The 18,870-nt window shown below is 42.8% G+C and overlaps 1 long non-coding RNA gene across 1 annotated transcript in view; it reads right to left on the bottom strand.

Annotated features, from left to right (window-relative positions):
* Positions 1 to 9,331: 9,331 nt before the first annotated feature.
* Positions 9,332 to 18,870, bottom strand: part of LOC139770693 (uncharacterized) — a 48,784-nt gene continuing 39,245 nt past the window's right edge. The window contains exons 2-3 of the long non-coding RNA XR_011717803.1: positions 9,791 to 9,892; positions 9,332 to 9,731 (exon numbers count right to left, since the gene is read on the bottom strand). This is a non-coding gene — a long non-coding RNA (uncharacterized lncRNA). The remainder of the gene's footprint in view (positions 9,732 to 9,790; positions 9,893 to 18,870) is intronic.

The raw sequence follows: 18,870 nt of genomic DNA, 5'->3' as shown, positions 1-18,870 counted from the left end.
ATATGAAAATGTATTCGATTTTTAGATACCAGATTTTTGTTATTATGCAAAATGACGAGATTAGATTTATATAAAAAAAAAATATGGTTTTACTTAGAGAATTAGGAAATAATGATTTTGAAATTTCGAAAGCTCCTTTAATTGGGATGAAACAGTTGATCACCTATTTTTCTCTCTATGAAACTTATTATATGTCAGAATTTATTGGAGATAAAGTTATAGAACCCTCTCTTAACCCTCAGCCCCTGTCCTTGTTTTCGATCAACGTAACTCCTGTCCATAGGTCGTTCGCGTCCTGAGCTTATTAACTTTAAAAATGTTTAAAAAATCTGAAAAAATTCATGGAACATGTTTGAACCTTATAGAATACGAAACAACAAGTAGCTCTTCACTTGAATTTTTTGTCTCAGCTACTATAAATGGCGCTACCTCTGCTGAATTTCAAGATATTACAGGTAATAGATTTTTGGCCAGACACAAATGACCCATAGACAGGTGCTGAGGGTTCCCTGTGTGAAAAATGATCCCTGAATGAAGCCTACAGGGTGTTTTTTAAAGACCGCCCTATAACTGCATAGCACTATTCCATAGAAGTATTAATATGATTAGTTTTCTGCCAATCACTTTAAAAAGATTCCTTACCTTCGACACATTTCTCTTTAAATATTGATATACAATAGACAGGTGATAAAATGTATATATATCAAGAGGGTTCCCTACCGATTACTTTAAAAGATCCGTTTAAGGTACTTTAGTATTCATATCCTTTTATAAACCTACCCTTTTTTCGTTTTGAATGCCAATTATAGTCAACAACTCCATGCGATAACCTGTAAATGCTAACGCCGGCTAGTTGGGACTCATTTCGACAATCTGCAGGTTTTAGCGCCGGCATAGCTATATTGGTACTAATTCTGCTTGCTAGCGTATTAAATACAAGGTTTAAAATAATGATATAAAATATAATTTTAAATAAATATTGTTCGTATGTATATTTTGTTACTTTTATGCTTGGAAAATTATATCTTTAATGCAATGAGTTAAAACGGTGGAGTTACTACAGAGCACCTCGTCACGCCAAGGCGAACACTGGTGGCCTATACTGCCGTACTTCATAATCGCTATTCAGTCGATGCTGCCATAGCAAAAGGGTTAAATACCGATTATACATAATAGACTGGTGATATGTACCACGAGTTTGACACTGCTTCAAATCGCATATTTTATGATTTTTCGAATAAAAGGAGGTCCAAATCCAAGAGAACACGTGCATTTATAATAACCGAGCTTCTTTTTTAGTGATGGGGGTGCTAAGTTTACAGAGGTATTTGTAATTGTATTATATTTGTATTAACCCTTACAGTACAATTATGAAAAAGGACATTTTATCCGTACAAACATAAGTCTCAACGTGTCCGACCACTTTTTCACCTATTTAAAGTGATTTAATAAAAAAAAATCTCTAAAAATTCATGAACATACTTTAAAGTTTCTAGAACAAATGTCTATACTTTACTTTGGAAAAAGTAAAATGTAATATAATTAGGGACTCTTTAAAATTTTAAGGAACTTCCGTGGATAGAAATCTATCGGACACGAAATACTTATGTTTGTACTGTAATTAATACAATTGGTTCCTTGCTGGGTTCTTTTCTTTTTTTCTTTCGTTCACGTTTTTCACTTTTTTTCAACTGGTACTTATTAATCCTTTCAGGACGGGGGCTTTCTGGCAGGAATAAAATATTAAAACTATAGTTTTCTTAAAATTTATTAGTCACTTTTTACGATTCTGGTTTTACAATTCTAAAATTTTAGCATCTAATATGGCGGACCTAAGTTCAAAAAGAAATACAATTTGCGTAAAATTCACTTTATATAGGTTTTTGAGTTTGCTAAATTCGAATATATATAAAGTGAATTTCACGCAAATTAGAAAAACCATTTTGATATTTTTCATGTCATTCGCTGGAATATTTACGAAGTAAGTTAAACGTATTTCGTTCTGAATAGATCTGCTATTTTGAATTTTGTAATTTTAAAAGTATACCTTTGTAACCTTTGTAATCAAAATGGTTTTTCTATTATTCTGACGATTGTAATGCAGAGAGTTGTGCTCTGCTCTAACGAGCCGAAGATCCAAGGTTGGAATCGAAACGATTCTCAAAAACTGAAACTTAACACGACCTCAAAAATCTATATAATAAAATGAGTTTCATATAAATTGCATTATTTAGATGTCTGCCATATTGGTTCCGCCATTTTTAATTTTGACTTCAGATTCAAATAGCGCACCATGAAAACCCCCTATACAGCAAATTTCATAAAAATTGGACTGATAGTTTCTGAAATAAAAAGCTTGGTACCTATAGGGACCGCCCGTCCTGAAAGGGTTAATTATCATTTGCAAAAGACGCAATATACGCCGGACAGTATAACAGCCATTTCCGTATCTATATATACATATAATTGCTCGTTAATCGCGCAGCTTGCAATGTGGTAACACGACTCGGAATAGCGCAAGAACGGGAAAAAGATGGAAGAGCGTACGCGGCAACATCTGACAACGATGACGACGTCGAAGCTTCGTAGGTATGTCATTAATCGATCGGCCGACGTCCGATGCGATTGATGTTGGGGTCAACGTCATTTTCTTGTTTTTATTCTCACTAGGTTTTTAGGTATCGAATATGGGGATTAATTAGCCTCTTGGTTAATGATGTTTGCATAGATCTTATGCATCTTTTTCCTTCGATAAAGAGAGTCGAAGCATTTTGCGAGTGAAAACACAAAGAAATTTGGGATTCTATGCGAAACGATATTTGAGCCTCCTTTTTATTATATTGACGAGTCATTTTCAATAAAAACCTATGTATGCTATTTACGACTTTGCAAATCTCCCTCTTTACAAATCATAAATTATCCAGATGAAAACCTTTCTCTCGCTGGGACGCCGTCAGTTGATTTAAGAGGCTTATTCATTCTGACCGTTTAACGAGTAAATGTAATTTTAAGAATGGATTTAACAAAAAGTATACGACATTTAGACGCATTAGAAATGTATTCGTTCATATAAATATCTGACACACTGTAAAACAAGGATAAAATTTCCATTTCTTTATATCTTCCATAAAATATTTCGTAACCTTCGAAAAGTCAGAATCAGTAAGCCGCTTAAACAATGAGAATTTTTTGAAAATAAGGCCTCACAGAAAGAATTTAATTCTGCATTTTCGTTCTTAATAACTTTTACGTGTGCCTCTTTTTCCGATTATACCATCAATTATGATCACTCTGAACACAATTGGCCGCGCCAAAGAGATTCGGCTGGGCGAGAGGCAGCCGGAGCAGAATTTCAAACGAACTCGCGCTGGCGCGCGTAAAACGCGTCTTTATCCGTGCCCGGACGTCTGACTCCTCGCGTCGCTTTAATAAATAGCTTTCGCGGACGGCATAATGGTAATGGTCATGGTGTGTAATCGCCGCGATTTTCTCGTCTGTGGTTGCGCCGGTAGTCGCTCGTAGGTATGGCGAGATGTCGTCGGCTAGGCGACGAGGAGCGGCGAGGGGCAGGCTCTGCGGTAACGGAATTGAATTAAAAGTTGCCGTTTTGACGCGCCGACAAACCTTTCCAGTTCTCGTTATAACGGCTTAGCGTAATACGTTACCGAGGCAATAATGCGTGCGTGCGCGCGCGCGCGCGCTCAAGATAAAGAGAGAGAATGCCGGCAGCATCGCGTAATCGGTCGCGGCGAGAAACAGGAGGGGGACTGGCGAAGAGAAAACATGAGAGAGAAACATCGCGCTCTCGGGGTAGAACCTTTATTTAATAGGGGAGTCATTTCGACTGACGCCTTCCGATGATGCCGCCAATCCGATTGGCGACATCACCGATTGACAAGAGCGTCACTTGGCCGAGAGATAAATTCGCTTCGTTGAGATTTCGTCGTCTGCAGCGACTTCCTCCGGTTTATCTTCGGGACCGCGTCCCATCGCTCTCGCCCGCTCGTCGACTGACCTCTTTTGTGCTTGCAACGGACGGCCTTAAAAGCGAGCTCGTAATCTCGAAGTTACTAGCCACGCGACTCGGGATGAGACGAGGCCAGGCCAGACAAGACAGGAGGACAGACAGGGAGGAGAGAGAAACGAGAAGAGACGAAAGAGAAAGAGAGAGAGATAATCCGCCTTGTCTATTACTATACCGCTTTCGTCCGTCGCGTCGCATTCCTCGCGTCGTCGTCTTCGTCGTCGTTGTCGTCGTTGTCGTCGTCGTCGTCGTCGTCGTCGTCGTCGTCGTCGTCGTCGTCCCTCGATTTCTCGCGTCTCGTCGCGTCGCGTCGCCGGAGCGATGCGGCATAGCGCGAGCTGAGCGCGGCGAATCGATAGCCGGCGCGGATATCTCGTATACCGCGTGGCCTATATAAATGCGACCGAGAGGAGAGAAAAAGTTGCGCGCATCAGGGGAGAGAACCCGAGATCTAACATTCTACGGTACGCACGTACGCACATACGCACGTATGTACGCACGCAACGTGTCGTTCACGCGGGAAATTTGAGCGCTCTTCCGTCCCGACGCGCGCGCTCGTCGTCATTACGGGGACATATGGGGAGTAGGAGCCGCGAGAGCGAGAGAGTGAGAGAGAGAACGTACGCACGCATGTGCGAATATATATATACATAGGCGTGCGTATCTGCGTAAACGGAGGGAACTTTACGCGCCGCGGCACTCCTCTCTATCTCTTTCCCTCTTTAACACACACATACACGCACACGCCTTCCCTCTCTTTCTCTTGCGCTGCTATAAATTATCGGGTTACCCGTAGCAGGCACTTGTTTGAGAGAAAGAATATCAGGAGGGGCGTTAAAGTGCGTTTTACATACGATCGCTTTTCCATCGCGACGTCAACGGTGAGATCGTGGAATTTTATAAAACGGCGAGTTCATCGAACTGTCATTCCTCTCTGCGACCCATTCGGTCGTTATTACTTATTTTCGCCAATTGTCCAAGCGAACAACAATGAAATTATTAACTCTAAGAATTTACTTGACTTAATATCCGAAAGAAAAGATGGATCTCATGTTGGTTGGAGAATCCGTCATTAAAAAATAATATAGATATAAAAAATGGAATATTTTACGTTTAAAAATTGACAATGTTGTTTTCTTTTTCGGACAGCTATCCGTCCATTTGTCATCTCAAACAGTATCGTTTCTAAACCTATCCTCATTACGATAATTCCGGCGATTGTTCAGCCGAGAATTCCTCGCGCGACTATAACTGTATCTCCCAACGAAAGTTAGACGCTGCAATCACCACGGACAAACGACGTCGAAACGACGACGTCGGACCGAATTCCGACGTTCGCCACGATATCTCGTCAATATCTCCGTCCGACAAGGGTCTGGGAACATCAGCAGGCGACAAAGTCGCTCTTTGTTCGCGCAGGAAGAAACGGCTCCGGAGAACCACGGGCGCTCCTAATTGACGGCCCTCGCGATTTTTACCTCGCTCACCGTTCAGGCCAGAAGCCCGCGGAGCGAACCTTCTCCCGCATCTTTTTCGCCTTTATCTTTTTCTTTCTCGTCTACGCCTTCCTCACCCCGCCGTCCCCTCTGGGCCCGTCCGCGTCCGCGTTCGCGTCCGCGTCCGCCTCCTCCTCCTCGTTCCCCTCGTCTTTCTTCTCCTCCTCTCCCTCACCGTCTCGCGCTCCCTCGGCGAAGGAGAGATCTCTCGAAGGCCGCGCGAGGCGCATGTAAAAGAGAGGAAAAAAAACTTAGGGACCGGGAAGAGAGGTGGAGGAGGAGGCGGAGGAGGCCGCGAGGGGACCGCGAGGGGGGCCGCGAGACGCCCAAAGCCGCATTAACGCCGGCGCGGCGCGGTGCGGCGCGGCGCGGCCCGCGGATCGGCATGGCGCGGCGCGGCGCGGTGTGGCGTGGCGAGGGGAGGTGGTGTGGCGCGGCGCGGCGAGCCCGGCACGTTCGCGATCGGCCAATAACCACGGTGCCTCGAAGCCCCACGGTTAGCGCTCGCTTCTGGAACGACGGGATGCCATTCGTCTTGGGGAAGAAGGCTGCGCGAAATTTCTGGCCGAATCTCACCGGTCTCACTCGACCGACGATAATGAATGCGTTCCGCGAATGGAGGCGGATGTGGCGCGTCATACTTGGACCTCGATACAACGTCTGAGCTTGAGGGATAGGGAGAGTACGAGAGATACTCTTATGAAATTAGAAAAATTAATAATATTTACACTTGTTGTCGTACGTTAAGCTGACGGAAATAATAGAAACATTTTTATGTAATATTTCACATACACGTATATTCTGACACTTGTAACATTAATGATGTCTAAAATAGAAACGTTATAGAAAATGAAAAGAAATATATGCTATTTTCGTGGATGAGAAAACGCACGCGCGACAAAAATTTCTTCATCTCCTCGTAAAGAAATTCCAGCAGTTTTTGGACGTTCTCAATTAGTTGCGCGACATACGCGAGATACGCGAGATATTAACGTTATCATCGTGGTGGAACGTGGTCGCGGAAATTATTACGTATATACATGTATAACCGCCGCTCGCTGAGCGAGTGTCCGAGCGAGAGACGACCGAGTTACGTCATTCCGCCCTTCTGCGGGCAACGGCGGACCTCGCAGCAGCAGAACGCGGCCCTTCAAAGGTCCACCCCGGCGGCGCAAAAAAGCCACCCGTAGATATCCGTGACGTCCAATCTCCCGATTTTGCAGCACAGCGGTTTTGTGTACGGTTCGCTGGAGCCTCACCTCTGCCCTTTCAAGGATCCACCGTGAAAGCCGACGCGACGATGGTGGTGGTGACGACGACGACGACGACGACGACGGCGACGACCAGCGTGTGGTCCTCTCACTCACTCACGTGAACGTACGTACGTACGCGCGAACGTAAGAGAGCACCTACGTGTTTTGCCGGTGCACATGTTCATGCTCGTGCGCGCATGCATACTTACACGTACGTATACATAGATAAAAGCGCGAAGTGGGTGTGTTCACACAATCGACCTTCTCGCGCAGCATGCGCTCCCGTTACCGTCGCCGTACTTTCCGCGGACTCGCCTCGCTTTCGGACAGATGGACGATAAACGAGTCAACGAAGGCAGAATCCTTTTGTTTTCCTTGTCTTTTTTTTTTCCTGAAAAGTTTCGAGAGATGCGTGCTCTCGAGACATACCACCCAGAAAGTGTATTCATCGCGCGTTTGATTTATTTTCGACTACCTTATACCGTCGCCTTCCCACCACGGCCGTTCCTCCTCTCTCTCCTTTTATCTCTCATTCCTTCTCTCTTTCTCTCCGTCTTTCTCTCTCGTTCGGTTTATACTCCGTCGGTCGGACCGAGTATTCCATTACGGCAGAAAGAGTTTATGAATGAAGAGAGATCTCCGAGAGATGCTTCCGGAACCGGCGGCGATTCCCTCCACCCTTCACTCCTCCGCCTCTCCCGCAATAATCGTAGAATCCGTAGTACCGGCCTTGTGTTGGGCATGAGTTGCGAATGAAGTGAATGGCCGTGAATGGGAAAATATACACGCGCGCGAATATATATATCGGCATGCGTTAATCTCGTGCTTTCGACTGGCTTTTTAATCGACCGTTCGCAACTTCGTTTCGTCGGTCCTTCACCTTGGAACTTGCTGAATACCCTGGCAAGCGAGAGGGAAAGGAGAGAGATGCGGAAAGTGCAGAAGTGGTTACGGGAACTTCAAACAAGAGAGCAAACGTAGCGAGGGAAAAGTTACCGTTAGAAATCTGTATCGAATCTGTCATTTATCTCACTCAAAAGTAGTAAATCAACTCGTTCCTTTGTCTTGCAGCCTTGCGTTCGTATTTTAGCATAAATTACAACTCCGACGAAAGAATATTGAAAATTTTGAGAGTCGTTTATGGCTTGCGAATTAAAACGAAATTTTATATGTTTGAGGAATACGGGCTTAAAAAAAAAACAAGATTTAAAAGAAACGTTTTCTGCAACGACATTCTTTCAAGCAAATTTTGGGAAAGGGAAGAAATTTCTTCGAGATTATGTTAAGCAGTTTTAAGCGGATTAGGCAGTCAGATTTGTCGAAAATGCTTTTTAGGAAATTTGTTACAAAGAAATAAATTGAAACCGAGATTTGTTTTTTAACACAATGTTTATTAGCATCATAAACTATAACAAAAAAATTTTTTTAGTTCAAAATATGCATTAAAAACTTTGAACGCATTTTTCTCCGTTTCTTATTTTCTTTTTGTTTTGCAGTGATAACTCAAATACAGAGACTCAAATCGATTTGAAAAAAATTGAACACATGTTCACAATATGTATAATTTGAGACTAAATCTTTAAAAAGCCTGTGCAAACTCTAGTTTTTAAGAAAAAAATCAAACAGCTCATTTTTTCGAAGAACGAAGAAAGAGCTGTTTGATTTTTTCGCTTAAGCTGTATTAAAGGACATGTCTCGGTTTCAAGTTATTTCTTTGTCCCAAAGTAAATTCCCAAAAAAGCATTTTCGACAAATCTGATTGCCCAGTCTCCTTAAAACCGCTTAACATAGTCACAAAGAAGTCTTCTTTCTTTTTCCAAAATGTGCTTGAAAGAATGATGTTACTTTATTTTCGACAAATCTTGTCTCCTTAAGTAATCCTATCGCATTTGTTACACTAGCTAATCCAAAGTTATCGCTATACAAAGCAAATCATAACGAAAAAGAATGGATTTATTAAATCCGCTTTTTCACGAAAAAAATAACTGAACGAGACCTTACTTCTTTCATGGAAAAGATTTTCACTTTGTGTATTAATAAATAACCGTAAAGCATTTGCGCGACTAAGGGCAAATTGACCAATCACAGTCAAGAATTCTCGAAAACTTAAAATAGCTATTGGTCAATTTGCTTACTATTTAAAGTCTTATTGCTTAAGTTTTTCTACGTGTCATGGCCCTAACTCTTGCTTTTCGCCGCAAATATATACATTGATTAATCGCTCATTTACTGATGAAGAATAAATGAAATAAAAAGGAAATTGTGACAGATTTTGTATTAATCTATATCACCGATTGTGTGACACAAATGCAACTAGTGGCATGCGAGAAAAAAATTGATTTCAACTAGGATTCGCAAAGATTCGAGGAAAGGATGAAATTGTTCAAATTTAAATTTGAACTTATTTCGTACAATTAGACAGTATTAGTCAAATTATTTAATCAACTCCTATTGTTTGAGGATTATGCAGTTCAGTTCAGAGATTAAAGAAAATTCATGCGAAAATAACATTTCTTGCAGAGAGGAATGACTTTTCTTTGTTCTTTTCTCACAGCGCATCGTCTATATTTAATTTTTATTTTATTTTCATCTTATGTAACACATGCTGTCTCATCCGCAATCGCCTAAACTATTATAAAATTAATTGTATTCTTCCATTCATCTAATCTAGTCTTTTCCTTGCAAAAGATAATATTTACGTGCGTTCATGGTAAACAGGCGGCCAAAACTATCCATGAAAATCGGCGATTTCGGCCATTTGAAAGGAAATTGCCGACGATCGTTTTAATAACCGTTCAAAGGCCGTTAAAATAATTCGAATGCGCCTGCTGAGCGCATTCACGTTTAGAGTCGCCGCCGTTGTCGCATCATTGGAGATCGATGATTAACGACGTCTCTCTCTGTCGCGATGTTCAGAAAAAGTTATATATATATATATTTTTTCCGTCTTCAAAGATCCTGAAAAAGGAAATGCTAAATTACGCAAACTCGGCAAACTTGACTTGCCGACGACTGACCTATTTTCACATTTCACGTAGTGGAACACGGAAGTTGGCTAGGCTTAACAGTTCCCTAAGTCCCGTACTTTCGTTTACTTCTTTCCGCAATTCTTTTCTCATCTGTAATAATATATCGATCGATACAAGTAATGAAATATAATAAGTAATAGTAAAATAAGAATATTCAAAAGGATAATTTTCGTGTAACTGCCACAGAGTACTGTCATAGAAACATCAGAGAATATTGATAGAAACAAACGTCGAAAGGGATATAATATACCTCTGCTCTTAAAATTTATGATAAATTATAACAAAGATCGTAAATTCTCGTTGTCGGTCGATACGCAGGTTATTCCAAGTTTACACGCGCGACTGTCGTAAGAACGGAGGATGTAAAATCGAGGAGCAAGGCGACGCAATCTTCCGGGAAGAAGAGCGTTTCCCCGTAGCGCATCCATTACCGGTCAAGCCGGTGGATTTACGGCGGGTCGCGCGCGTTTTACACCCTCGCGCTCTTCCCGCTTCGCGAGAGCGTAATTATTTAATAATAACATTAAACGCCCGTCTCCGCCCGCGCGAATCGATATATCGACGACGACGACGACGACGACGACGACGACGGCGAGGGAATGATTTACATCGGGCCGGGGTCCGCGAGGGTCCCGAGGATGACGACGACGACGACAACGACGGGATATATTACGGTCTTGTCTGTGTATTTAAACGTCAGTCACCATCTCCGGTGCGTACTACGGCAATATGGAGCGCGGGAGTCGCTATCGATTATAGATAATCGACCGCTTGTTCTCTCTCTCTCTCTATCTTTCTCTCCATCTCTCTTTCTCTCTCTCGCTTGCTCGCTTGTTCACTCGCTCGCTGGTTCTCTCTACCAATCTACGATTCGTAGCCTCGAGGGGTAGGTAGGTAGGTAGGGCTGCCGGCGGCGATAGTTAGGAAAGGACGGAGAGGGGTAAAGAGCGGAAAGGGTCGGTCGGACGGACGGACGGACCGACGGATGAACGGACGAGCGGCGGCGAGCGGGACGTAAAAGGGACGGCGGGGGACGGATGAAAACGCGGTGCGAATCGCGAGAGAGAACAGAGCCGAGGAAGGACTTAACGAACGAGCGAAACCGAGAGAGAGAGAGAGAGAATGAGAAGGAAAGAGAAAGAAGGAGAGTGCGAGGGAGAAAACGAGCGAGCCCGCCGACCTGGAGTCGGGAGTTAACGCTCGAGGGGTCGTTAATTTTCCGATCGTGCCCTTTCCGACGATGCCCGCGGCACACTCACGAAGAGAGGAGCTCCGGATGCCTGGAAGGCATGCGCGCCGGAAATGGCGCGGCCGACGCTAAGCCGCGCCATGCTGCGCGGGGTCGCCACGTCGCCACACCGGCACCGGCGCGGCACCGTATACCTGATACACCGTGTTTGGCTTCTTTCTTAAAACAACTTCCTAAGAACTACGTTGTTAAACCATAATTTTCTAAATTCTAAAGAATTTTCGCGCAGTCATGATCAAACGTTCGGTACGATCCTCTAAGCAGCAGTCTTAAGCCCTTCTGAACGTTAGACGTTCTTTCCCGCAAATAACGAATAAAAGAACGAAAGAATTACTCCTATGCCCTAGGTCCTAGGTACCTTTATGAATAGAAATTTCCGAAAAAAAAACGGCAGTAGAAAGAAAGGGAAGAAAAGACCGAATGACAAAAAAATGTCGGAGGCAGCCGACTTATAGTACAGTTTGAGAAATGACGGATGAAACTAGAAGAATTCAAGGGAGAGAAGCGAGAGAGAAGTGAGATCGCGCCGCGGCTGCTCGTTGATTACGTAAGCCGACGCCGCGCCGCACCGCGTGTGTCCTTACTTTCGAAAGCGCGTTCGCGCGCGTGCGTCTGTAAGAAAACAAAATTGCGCGTCCTGCGTATAATCGCGGTGGATTAGAATTTCGTGGCGGCCGGCCGGTCGACGTTCGCATCGTAAGCCGCGTGGATGACGACGGTATGGCGACGGCAGTCGCGAGGACAGCTCGATATTTAGACCACGAAGTAGCGGCGTCGCCCGACAGGAATTTCAACATCGCCGCTCGCTGGGTCTCTCCTCTTCATCTCGTCCCGCCGAGGCCGATTCAGCGTCGTGGAAAATTTTCGCGCTATATTGTTACATCATTACTCGTTAATATATCGTTATCCGTTATTGTAAGAACCGAACGCTTTTAACGCATATAGGTAAAGAATGATCCGTATCGGGAGGATACGGAGAAATTTCATTATCGTGCGAAGAGTTTGCACAAATTGGTTGCACAAGCGCCATGATTCATTCTCGCATTTTAAATCGCGAAACAGCTGGCGAATAATTCTCGAATACCGATTACGTCCGCGAGGAAGGTGTAATCTCTCCGAGTGCCACAGTTGGATCGTAAATTTGAGGTAAATACGTTAGAGGCGAGAGACCCCTTAAACTTGGAGGCGCCTTCCTCGTTGACTTCTCGCAACTTTTTCACAGGCGCGACGTGAATCGCGCGCATTCTCCTCCATGAAAGAGGCAGCAGGTGCGCAGCTGTGTGTTAGGCTAACCGTTAGGTCGACGACGAATAAATGCGCGGACCTTGATACTAAAGATCGCGAGAGACAAGGACGACGACGTCGGGCGTCGTCTTTCGGCGTCGCGGGATTCGCGGTGGCTGGTCGACACGCGGGAGGAGGGCGACGAGGTGGCGGGGAAGAGGTCCGCCGTTAATTACCCGCCGGCTTACTCCGGGAGGGAAAACCCGCGATAAAAAATTCTTCCTGTGCGGCGCACCGGCAAGCAGGCAGGCAGGCAGGCAGGCAGGCTAGCAGGCAAGGCAGCAATGGCGTCGTCGGCGTCCGTGTCGATGGTGGTGGCCGGTCGGCCACCGACAAACAACCTCTTCTACACGTTCGCGACTATGCGGGCGTGGATCGATCGAGGGGCCCAGTCCTCTCTCGCGAGGAGCGCGCGTGTGGCGACGGCGACGAGGGGGTGTCGCGGGGGGGAAGGGGGGACACGACAGCAGCCGCCTTTAAATTTCACGCGAGAGAGAAGCGAGCGACGGTTACCCGCGCTCGACGCTCCTCGCCTTTAGGGTCGAGCCGAGCCGTTTGCCGTGTGTGCGCCTCGCCGCACCTTCACGAATATTTCAAACGACTCCGCGGAAAGTTATCAACGCGCGGCCGGCCGACGTGACATGTCCCATGTCCGTCCTGAGCGAGTCGCCTCACGATTATCCCACGAGAAATCCACCACTCGGTTTTCGATTCGCCGATATATCTTCGCCACTTCTCTGTCTTCTTTTACCTTCAAATCTAGCGATCGATAATTGACACGTAGTGAATGAAATTACAGGGATCAATGATAATAATAATGATAGGAATAACACGAGATCACACAGGAGTGTGAAAAAAAAATATTTAGATCCAAACAAATATTTATTTAGGTGGCTCCTAATAGCTTATTTACTTAATATAATACACACATTTATTTAGAATTAGATATTTTTACTTAATTTAAATAAATATCTAATTCTAAATAAATATGTTATATCATATTAAGTGAATAAGCTGTTAGGGACCATATTTACTAAATATTTTTTTGAATTTAATTAAATATTTTTTCTCAGTGTATAAAAAAGAGAATGAGTTATAATATTTGAGATTTCATATAGAACTGTTTTTCGTTGACATCAATGAGAAGTATCATGACTAAGCTTTCAACTATGGAAGTGCAATTCATGGAATCCTAGGATCCCTACCTTTAGAATGCATTAATCCTACCAAATACCATGTTGTGTCGTTACAGTACAATCCAAAATTTTATACTCTAAGTCGACGTCAAAACCACAGTATAAGTAATTAAGAATAGTAGGTATACTCCTTCAAGAAGTTGGAAATGAATATAGCAATTTACACATTTAATAACATGGATTGTATTGGTACATGGTAACTGAGTATGAGATAATAAAATAAGATCATATAGACGTTTACGTATAATATAATAAGATAATAAATGGGTGCTTTCCATTTAGTGACACAAGTCAACACAAACGTCGATCAATCTTTCTTAGCATTCAATGAGTAACAAAGACAAAATGAAATTTGTGTCGACTTGTAAGTAAATTGAAAGCACCTAATAATATATCAAAAAGCGTGATGCTCACAATTAACAACATGACGGATGGTTGATTTTACAAAGGCACTGACAAAAGTGTGCCTACTGTTCTTGCCTATGGTATCAATAACCACCTACCTACGGTTGCAGCCTGAAAACTTTTGGCTAAATTTGGCCACAAAAAACTATTATTTTTCGTCTCCAGTAGAGCTGGAGACAGCTCCAAATAATTCAAAGTTTCGCAGTTAACTTCGAATCTTCGAAAAATATATTTGCGACATAAGCGACATAATTGCACAACATTAGAAATTTTATTCGGATTTTGTCATAAAATTTTATAAATGCGTGCCTATTGCGGTACTATTGCTATTCTTAAATTAATAATTGTATAATTTTAATACTTCGAAGCTTTGAAACTTCGATCTTCGAAGTTTGAATATCGAAGCCTTCGAAGCAAATAACCAGCCCTAGTCTCCAGTCGCTCCTTCACGTCAAAGAATCGTGAAAATTGAGGTCTATATATAACTATCGATCAAGCCTACTTAGAACTTGATCCGTTCACTCGTTATTGAGATCTCAACATCTCGAGTACTCGCAAAACGTCACGTCGCGTAAAAGAGTCACGGTCGGTCTCGCTCCACGTGTACTTGGCGCGAGATACTACCGGGTCTCTTGATATATATTATTATATTTCTAAAAAGGGTAACCTAAAATTTTTTGTTTGTATTTCGGAATTTAATGCACCAATGTTAAAGTTTTTTTTTTAAATTAATACCAAACAATAAGGAAAAAGAATATATAAATAAAAATGTTATAAAACTTCTAATACTACAGATATTTAAAAAAAGACTCATCGTTTAAAAATGCCGCACGTGTTTCGAACTGATTGTGAATTAGAACACATGTGTGATGTTTAATACTATTATTCATTCAATCTTTTTAGATGATCTGCGAAATGTGTATATCAACTGCAAAACATAGTTATAAAACTTTAGAATCGTACGTCGGTTTGTAATTTTATAATTAACTTATTTATGACATGTTATAAAGTAACGAGATCAAGAATAAATGTACATTGAAATCAATTCTTTATCTATTACCTTTATTTTTATTACATATTAATATGCTTTTTACAGATTAATGTTATCGTATATAAAATGGAAGTTATGAAAATTTAAAGCCGCACTTTAGGACTATACGATCACCCTGTATGAAGAATATTGAAATGTCATAAGTTGTCGGTTTCGAGGGCAGACACTATCCGATTAATCTTCCCATTCTGTCCGAAATAACCAGCGGGACGATTCGTTGCATACGATCCCTTTTAAAAATGCGGCATGAAACGCGGATACGGCGAGTAACGCTGTGCGCGCAGGGAAATCTAAACTTTGACAAAACGTCGTTAATTCCCTTTACCATCTTCCCTGCGTAGATCGAAGTTTCTACGTCAAAGCTGCCGCACAGGTGTTGCCGCGTTCGTCGCGCCGAAACTCGATTTATTACGGGTTATTGCCGATCGCGCCCTTTCACGATTTACCCGAAAATTTCACACGAATGTGACGGGAGAAAGGACCACGAGCTCGGCCGGCGCGGGAGCGCACGGCTGAAACACGTTTGCGGCTTTGCGAGAACGAGTTTCGGGCTTCTCCGCGATGAAAGCCGCCACTTCCTCGCGTGTAAAAATTCGATTCCGCGATGAATTGTCATCAATTTCGCCATTTCGCCTTCGCGCGCCAATTCGCCAATTCGCGGACACACGACGGCCGCGGCGCTTTCATTCCCTGACTCTTTCCTTAACTCTATTTATTTACCTTTACTTTCGTACTTTCTTAGCCGCGCTTATTTATCTCGGTTACGCGATTTTCGAGTTGCGAGAGAGAGAGAGAGAGAGAGAGAGAGAGAGAGAGAGAGAGAGAGAGAGAGAGAGAGAGAGATATTTACGCATTGTCAGTTTCCGCGCGTTTAACCGTGGGCGGAAATTCGCGTTACATCATTATTGACGATTCGAATACCATGTGTTTCCAATGACGAAGAAACTTCAGTCGCACACTTTGCAAATTACGACATAACGTGGCGAAACCACGATTCGCGCGCGATCTCCGACAAGTAATCATTAACGGATTGTTTTTATCCGCGCGTCGGCGCGTTCTCGCGATCGTGCGATACATTGGCGAAAGTTTCCGCGGAACTTTATCGAAAAGTTATTCCGAGTGCGCGCTGCTCTGAACTTCTTCCTTCTCAGGACGTTTAACTACTTTCACCGAGGACATATTTTTAGAAGAAATTCTAAAGTACTTTTTCCTTGTAAGCTTCCCTATCAATCGCTACTTTTCTCGTCAATCGCAACTCGCTGAGAAAACGCGAATATATGCCATATCATGTTTTAATTCGACGTCAATTGTGATGCAATTCCAATGAAAATATTCTCACCGCCCCAGCGTCGTTAGACAGAAGAGAGAAAAAAAATGCGGAGCATTTTGCGCCGAGTCTTTTATCGGCGTAAATTCGATGTGACGCGCGAGTATCGTTTAGCGGGGAGCTTACCGAATTTTTATTCCCGCTGTTACGCAATCGCCCATGTGTACACGCGCCCTCGCATAAATCGGCGATATTACGGCGTGAGATTAATTGGAATAACGCCGAGTGTGTGTGTGCTCCCGTTCTCTCCGACCCCGAAAGGTCGGAAGAGTTTGTAAACGATCGTAAAGCCACAAGGTCGTATTTACGAACGCATATGCGTTCGCTTTCAGCGCCCGTGAATAACCTACATGTACCGCGGGGCCGTGGTGTGCGTGCACGCGCGCACACACGCGCGGACGCGTACGTGTACCTTTAAGCACAGCATGCGTCGAGAGATAGGTTTGCCATTCGTGCATTGTCATCTTTAAAACGCTCTTGACGAATACTTCCGATTTAAGGAATTTTTTTTACAAATAGCCGAACAATGTGCGTTGAGCGTCTCTCGAAACATTATTTATTCTCAGTCTCGAACATAATAGACATAGGCTGCGTTCGGAAACTTTTACTCGGATGCGTACCGCGTCGTTCTATCTTTATTTACTAAAAATTGAACAAGGATAGAACGCTTGTGTACACCCGAGTGAAGTTTCCTGCAGTATCTAGACCGAGCGTTTATTGCTTTTCACTATTAGAACGCGTCAAAAAATAGAAAAAGATAGCTGCTATACGATCACCAACCTGTCTTTTTCTAACGAACTCGTCAGCGAAAAGACAGAATGGTGACACAAAGTAAAGCTATCTCTAATATTTGACCCCCATCACTGCTCAATACTCGGTCTAGCTATATCAAGGGGAGGTGCTAACCCTTCGGGTCACCGATTTTGTCAAACTTTTGCAGGAATTTGTATAGAAGTAACAAATGTTGTACGAAGACGATGCGACTCTCAACCATTTAGCTTTTAGCATGCTTCCTTTAGTACTATTGCAGTGAAGCATCTTCAAGGCTCAAGCGTGGCGTAGCGGACTAGGCGTCGAACTACAAGTGTGAAGGTCACGCATCGTTTTTCTTGTTTTTTTTTTTTAGTACTTTCTATATTATTGTACATTTTATACAACATATTTTTAAAATTGTTAAAATTCACACCGCGATTTCTCGTAAACGCTTGAGAATCGCATCGGCTCCGTATAGCCATCTGTTACCTATTTCTATACGAATACTACATTCCTGCAGTCATCCCCTTTGTCTCAAATATCAGTTTTTTGAAGGTTAAAGATGAACGGTTTTATGACTAGAAGTCAGGTCTAAGTAAATCCCTTTTCTGCGAAAAATTTTCTGCACAGAATTCCATTGACCATTGTATTCATATACCGCAGGTAGTTGAGGGAAAGAGGAAAATTTACTTTATGAAAACCGCTCGATGTAACGAGCCTTCGCTGAGGTTAAAATTTTCAATTATTTCGATACTTTTTTCTAAATCTATGTATATATTTTTCAACAATTTTTCTCGCAACAGTTCCAAGTTTAAATTTCAAAGGTGAATATTGTCTGCACGTTTATCTATACATTTCTCATATAAAATATCGACATTTTAATAAGCGGCGATCATTTAATTTAATGTTTTATTCTTACTTGCAACAATATTTTTGTATATTTATATTTTTATAATAAAACATGTTGGAACATACATATGCTTTAAATAAAGTTGTTTCTCTCTGCAAAAACATGTCATTTTCGGATGCGTGAAAAGATTTATGCCAATCTTCTTAGCCTATTCCTTTCCGATCTTTCTGAATTCTGGATATTTATTCTAGACGCCCTACGATTAAAGACCGGCATTCATAGATCTCGTCTTAAGTTCATCTTTAGATACTCCGTAGCTAATGAAACGAGTCGTACAGCATCTGCAGATAAACTTAAGACGATCTTAAATATAAGATCTGACTATGAGTACCGGCCTAAGAGCCGAATTTCTTTGAAAAACGAAATTGAATAAGAATACTTCTTACAATAAGGACGTAATTTTAAGCTAAAAATTATATTTTTCGTACTGGATTTCGATGCTAACGGGGTCCTACCGTATGGAGAAGCAAACCTTTGCGTCGATAGTGGCCGAAAAGTCGCAAAAGAATTCGTGTTCTATACACGAAAATGTCGGGGACACGGATAGGCGGGGACTTTATCTTGACCGGCACTGCTGACTAACGCGGCACGCTTTGACACACATAGCCACGCATATGTATACACGAGCACACATACGCAAGTACAGACACCCGGAGCGATTCGTAGCTCGTAGCGTCGCAAGTACCGTTACGAATGCTGCAGGATATATCGCGGATAACAAACGGGGATAACCATCAACGGGCATAAGGACAATGGATCGGAAGAGTGGCCAAATGGTTTTTCGAAAACATATATAAACTTTTCTCTTACATATTTCTATTCGATATTTTTGTACAACGAAACACGGCACTATAAAGAAATAACGATACGCCGAAAGTCGGTTTGAATGCAAG

Source organism: Temnothorax nylanderi, unplaced genomic scaffold, assembly GCF_030848795.1.
Source record: "Temnothorax nylanderi isolate EJ_2023f unplaced genomic scaffold, tnyl_v1.0 TNYL_tig0031_pilon, whole genome shotgun sequence".
NCBI lineage: Eukaryota > Metazoa > Arthropoda > Insecta > Hymenoptera > Formicidae > Temnothorax > Temnothorax nylanderi.
Note: the sequence above shows the minus strand (reverse complement) of the source record. Positions and strands in the feature narration are given on the sequence as shown.